The sequence below is a fragment of the Trichosurus vulpecula genome, chromosome 1 (genome assembly GCF_011100635.1).
Source record: "Trichosurus vulpecula isolate mTriVul1 chromosome 1, mTriVul1.pri, whole genome shotgun sequence".
Lineage (NCBI taxonomy): Eukaryota > Metazoa > Chordata > Mammalia > Diprotodontia > Phalangeridae > Trichosurus > Trichosurus vulpecula.
Genome location: NC_050573.1, coordinates 505,302,784 through 505,309,643, shown reverse-complemented (window position 1 = coordinate 505,309,643; position 6,860 = coordinate 505,302,784).

Genomic DNA, 6,860 nt, shown 5'->3' with positions numbered 1-6,860 from the left:
GTGGAACAATCTTGGGGGTACTTGCTAATTTGTATAAGAGCATTTTTTTTCTAAAAAAGAAGAGAACAGCACCTGCAAACTATAGGTCAGAGAGCTTGACCTGAATTCCTGGGGAAACTTAATAACAGATAATTAAAGAGATCATTGGTAGACATATAGTTAGGGAAGTGGTAATTACAAAAATCCTACATGGTTTCATCAAACACAGGTCATGCTAGATTTACCTCATTTTCTTTTTGGATAGGATTACTAAACTAGTAGATGAGGGGAATGCTGTGGATATTCTAAATTTTAGTTATTGATGGAGTATCCAATATTATTATTGTGGACAAAATGGAGACATATGAATTAGACAATAATATAATCATATGGATTCAGAGCTGATTGGATATTCAGATTCAGAGAATATTTTTAATGATTCAATGTTAATATGGTTGGAGTACCGAAGATATATGTTTGACCTTTTAAACAATGTGTAGGATATAAGCATAGCTGTTAGGCTCATCAGTTTCACAGATGACAGCAAGCTGGGAGGGAGAACATACACTAGGTGACAGAATCAGATCACAAAAGATCTTGACAAGCTAGAGCATTAAGCTGAATCTAATAATATGAAATTCAATAGGAATAAGCATACATTTTCACTATGGTACAAAAAATAACTATAACTATGAAATAGAGAAGGAATGGTTAGGTAGTAGTTATTTTGATAAAGATTTAGGGGGTTTCAGTGAACTACAGGTTCATCAGTATTAGTCCAAGAAAAGCTAATGTGATCTTGGGCTATGTTAACTGGGGCATAGCCTCCAGCAATAGGAGAGTGATCATTCCACTGTACTCTGCTCTCATCAGGCTTCATCTGGAACATGATCGAAGTTGAATTGGACACAGATCAGCTTGAGAACAGCCGGATGATGGCAATCAGAATGTTTAAGGATTTTGAATATATATCATCTGAGGGTAGATTGTAGGAATTAAGGATGTTTAGCATGGAAGACAGAAGATTTGGGGCAGGAGGCAGGATATAATAACTATATTCATGTGCGTAAAGAACTCCATTTGGAAGAGAGATTGAATTTACTCTGGTCCCAGAACACAGAACAAGGAGCAATGGGTGGATGCTGCAAAGAGGAAAATTTAGGATTGATAGCAGGAAAAAGATCCCAACACAATATAAGGTAATGGAATGCCTTTAATATATGGTTCAGACTAGATGGTCAATGAGGTCCTTTAACCTTTCACATTCTGTGGTTTTATTAGCTCCAAGAGTGAGAGTATGGTGAGGAAGTATGAGTTCTGGGAACTCTTGGATTTAGAGCAAGCCTATTTACTAATTTTGCTTGTCCTCAATCTGGGAGGAATTGTGGGTCACTGATTGACATTTTAGTTATTATATTAATTTTATTCTTCTTGCTGCTATGCTCATGATTAATGAAAAGTATATAGTAAGCCATGTTCATGGGTTTGGCCTCATTATGCTAGCACACTCATGTGATTAAATTCTATTGAAATACAGCAAGGGAAAAAAGTGGGGATGATGCAAGATAAATCACACCCCCATGACTAATGAGATCTACACCATTACCCACAAAACGAACAGAGATTTGGAAAAGAGGGAGATAACTATTTAACTATTGAGAGTTTGTGGTTATTCCTGAGCACCCTCTGTTGTTGGGTTAAACCCATAACCACCAGAGCGAACACTGAATTGCCTACTGCCTGGTTGTTGTAATTGAACTGGAAGAGGAGTATGGTCAACACTCCCTGGTGGTTAAAAATATAGTGATTTTCCTTGATTATTTTGTCCCAAATTATTCACCCTTTCAGAAACAAATCAATACCCAAACATCTCTTGGCAAGCATTTCTTGGCTGAATCTAAAATTAAGAAATTTAATAGCAATATATATTCAATTAAAAAATTGGGAAGGCGTGACTCACAGATTTTTTTTCAATAGTCCACTGGAAAAGAGGATTTGTGGGTTTTAGTGGAATGAAACTTCAATATATGTCAATAATGTGATATGGCAAGCAAAACCAATTTAATCTTAGGGCATGTTAAGGAATGCATAGTGTCCTAGACAAACATATCAAGGATTATGTTCAATTCTGGAAGCCATTTTAGCAGTGACGCCAACAAGGTATAGTGTATCCAGAGGAGGGAAATCAGGATCATGTCATATGAGGATCAGTTGAAATGTATTGGTTATATTTAGCCTGAAGAAGAAAAGACTTAGGTGGACATTATGGTTGTCTTCAAGCATGCGAAGAGCTGCCATGTTTTTATATAATACCAAGATGGGGTTAGATTTCTGCTTGTCCCAAAACTTCCTAAAAATGAAAAAAAGACCAATTGAAAAATAAAATGGGCTGCCTTAGGAGGTAGTGGGTTCTACCTCATAGGAGGTTTTCAAGCAAAACTTGATGACCTTATGTTGGGGATGTTGCAGAGAGTATTCTTGGCCAAGTATGGTTTGGATGGGGTGGCTTCTGAGGTTCCTTCCAATTCTGTGTTTCTCTGGTTCTACAGATACTACTTTAGACTTAGAAATCAAATTAATATTAATAATAAAAAATCCCACCTAACTTCAAATCACTTGTCCACATATCTTCCTCAAATTTATCCTAACTCCATTTCCCAATTCAATATGTTTTCACTAGCCATTCATGATTGGAATTCTCTCTCTCCTCATATTTACCTTCTGGATTTCTTGGGTTCCTTCAAGTCTCAAACAAAATCTCACCATCTCCAAGTGGTCTTTCCTGGTCTTCCTCATTATCAATGCCTTACCTTTGAGATGATCTCCAGCTTGCATGTATTTGCTTGTTGTCTTCCCCAATAGATTGCGAGCAACTTGAGAACAGGGATTATTTTTTTTTTTGCCTTTTTTTTCTATTTCCAAGTCTTAGCACAGTCCTTATACATAGTAGATAATTAACAAGTGCTTATTTACTTGACTTCATTGACTCCATAATTACCTCTGTAGATAGGTTCTTGCTCTTTAGCAGCTTACCGTCTAAGATGGGAAATGGTACTGCTGCCTCACGTGTATAGGAAATATGATAACAATCATTCAGTGAATATTCTGATGAATGGAAAGGTCGTAACATATCTTCAAGCTGAGTAGGCATTAATTACACTTTATGTTTGGGATGGAGGTAATTGACTTGTTCTTAAACAAAAAGAAGTGGAACCATAGAGGGTGTGTGGTGTCATTATCAATCATGGAAAAGGAGAGAAGAGTCCTTCAACATGACAAATTTATAATGCAATCAACAGCAATGAAATGAGCGAAGTATAACCATGGTAAGAGGAAAGATACAAACAGTCCAAAATATACCTTAGGTACATCATTAGAGACAGAAAAGACAATCCTGATCTGATCCTTTCCATAGCAGCTTCAACAAACAAAATTATTTCAAGAAGACAAGCTGATTTTGAAAAGGTATATCGATGCCAGTGGAGAGGAGGTCCAGGAGAGAAAATCCCTAAGATGGGCCCTTGGTTGTTTTTGGTCTTATGTCAAGGGTCTCTTATGAATGGATTTGAAGTGATGCAAACTTGATTAGGTAGCACATTGGGTAGATCGCTGGAGCTAGAGTCAGGAAGACCTGAGCTCAAATTTGTCCTCAGATATTTACTAGCTCTGTGAGCCTGGGAAGTCACTTAAGCTGTGTTTGACTTAGTTTCCTCATCTGTAAAATGGAGGTGATAGTAGCACCTACATCCCAGGGTTGTTGTGAGGATCAAATGAGATAAAAAATGTAAAGTGCTCAGCACAGTGTCTAATACATAATAGATGCTGTATAAATGTTAGCTATTATTAAAAAGAATTAATTAATGTTCATCACTTAAAGGATCATAGAATTTTTTTTAAAGTTTATTGTGTGATTTTTTTTTGGAGAGGGAAGGCAAGGCAATTGGGGTTAAGTGACTTGCCCGAGGTCATACAGCTAGTGTGTCAAGTGTCTGAGATCACATTTGAACTCAGGTCTTCCTGATTCCAGGGCCGGTGCTCTGCGCCACCTAGATGCCCCCATAGAATTTAAAGTAAGAAAAAATCCTTGAGATCATCTAGCTTCTCCTAGATATGGAATTTGATGCTTAGAAACTTGGACAAGACCACAGGGGATTTGAACTGAGGTGTATCTATTCCAAACCTCATGCACATCCTGTTGTACTATGCTTCCTTTATCATTTTACCATTTAAATCCATTTCCTTCTTCTCTAAAAAGGAAGAAATACATTTTTAATAATTTCCCAAATTAAATTAATCGACAATGCTACATGATTTATTTTAACATCAAAATCTCTTAAATTTATGAGAAAACCAATCATTCAATCACCAATCAAATATTTATTAAGCCCTACTACATGCCAAGAAATGTTTTAACTTTGGGGACACCAGTACAAAGAGTTAAAGAATACCTACTCTCAAGCAGCTTATACTCTAATTCTAAACCAAATGGAATATAGCTCTACCAAAAATAAATGAAAACCATATCCTGATATATTACTAAATATAAAACCAGAAAAGTTTCAGCAGCTCTCCCAGATTTTAAGTCCAGAAACAAAGACAGTGACAGCCACATTTATAAGACTATACCAATTATTTTTAATTATTACCCTATTTTGACACATTTTTCAAAATGTCTCTGTGTTAGTGAGACTGTGTATCCATTCTGAGCCTGAGCAAAGTTGTGCTTTGTATAATGATTGTTTCCATATCACAGATACTGTCAGAGTAACAGAAAAATCTATGAGGATGCAGATATTTAAATGGGTTAAAAAAGGACATCAGAGTCATCTATTTTTAACCCTGTCTAATCCTTGATAAATCTAAATTGCCATCAACTTAATGGGAAAACCCCCCAAAATGAGAGAAAAATATAGACAAGGTCAGAGGGATGACAGGAAAAGAATTTTGAACTGCTTGATTCTTACTTTGAATGGGAAAGTTAAGGGTTAAAAAAGATCTAGTGGTTTTGATATCTTGTTTTTGGGGATGAAGTTGAAGTATTTTCTCCCTTCTGAGGTTCCATTACTTCTACTCTATGGTACAGGCATGCCTTGGAGATATATGGGTTTGGTTCCAGACCACAGCAATAAAGCAAATATCGCAATAAAGCAAGTCACATGAAATTTTTGGTTTCCCAGTGCATATAAAAGTTATATTTACACTATACTCTTGTATACTAAGTGTACAATAACATTATATCTACAAAATTGTATATACCTTAATTAAAATACTTTTTTTCCCCTAAAAATGCTATCATCTGAACCTTCAGCAAGACATAATCTTTTTTGCTGGAGGAGGGTCTTGATGTTGATGGTTGCTAACTGATCAGGGTGGTGATTCCTGTGGCAATTTCTTATAAGAAAACAATGAAGGTTGCCACATCGATTGACTCTTCCTTTCATGAAAGATTTCTCAGTAGCATGTGATGCTGTTTGATAGCATTTTATCCACAATAGAACTTCATTAAAAATTGGAGTCAGTCCTCTCAGACCTTGCCAGTGCTTTATCAACTAAGTTTATACAATATTCTTCAATATTGTTTTGTCTCAGGGAAGAAGTAGGCCCAAGAAGAATGAGAGAGATGGCTGGTCGGTGTAACAGTAAGAACACATGCCACTTTTACTAAGTTTGCTGTTTTGTATGGGTGTGGTTCATACCCCAAAACATCATTAATAGTAATATCAAAGATCACTGGTCACAGATCATGATAAGAAATATAATAATAATAAAAAATTTGAAATATTGAGAGAACTACCAAAATGTGACACAGAGCCATGATGTAAGCACACGCTGTTGAGAAAATTACACTGATGGACTTGTTCAACGCAGGGCTACCAGAAACTTTCAATTTGTCAAAGAAAAAACAAAAAACAACAACCAAAAAACCAAACTATAATATCTGCAAAGTGCAATAAATCAAAGTGCAATTAAATGAGTTTTGCATGTATTTATTCATTGTATTGAACTTCTTCAGGACTCCACCCCCCCAACACCCCAGTGTCTCATGCTTTTTTTTACAAAGCAAATGAAATTTATTTAGGTTTTATTTTATTTAGGTCTTCCTGATGATGAATTATTTTGTATCATCTCTTTGTTGCTTGATGTTCTTTTATTTGGTGCAATTCTAATCATTTTGAAGAGATAGAGATATTTGAAGTTATTTTTATGTTTGTCCTTTGTTACGAGGACCATGGCCTCAGGGAAATGATATGTTGTAGTTGACTTTGATTTGAGTGAGGGAAGGCTGTGCAAGGTAACTAGCCTCACTTTCTCCTCCAGAGCCATCTGAGTCCAGTGACCAGATATTCATCAGGATGACTGGAGATGGGCCAGGATGCAATGGGAGACCCTGGCCCTTTTAGGCTAAGGCCTTTTCAGGCACTCACTTAGAGTGAGGTAATAATGCCCATTCAGTGAATAGGCCTCTTTAACCTCTGATTCAGTCACATTTCATGAATACTACATTAGATTGTTTGTCCTTCATACTCAAAGGGGACCAGTGAAATCATGATGTTGGGGTCAAGGTACAATATGTTTGACTGGGGCTGATCAGTCCAATACGAGCTCAGAATGCTCCACCACAGGTTGGGCACAAATAGTCCCTTTGAACATTTGGGATGGAGATTTCTCTAGTTTGCACATCTCAAGTTTCCTTTGTGCTACCGCTTTCCTCATGACACATAGCTCTTTCTTTAACGCAGGCACACCCTGCTGGCTGGTCTTGTGCCAGGGTCTCCCATGTCTCACAATACATGCTAAAATTCTTCAGAGACCTGGAGACTGTACTTGTACAGCTTCTTCTGACCTCTGTGTGAGTGACCTGCCTTGTGAGAGGTCTCCAT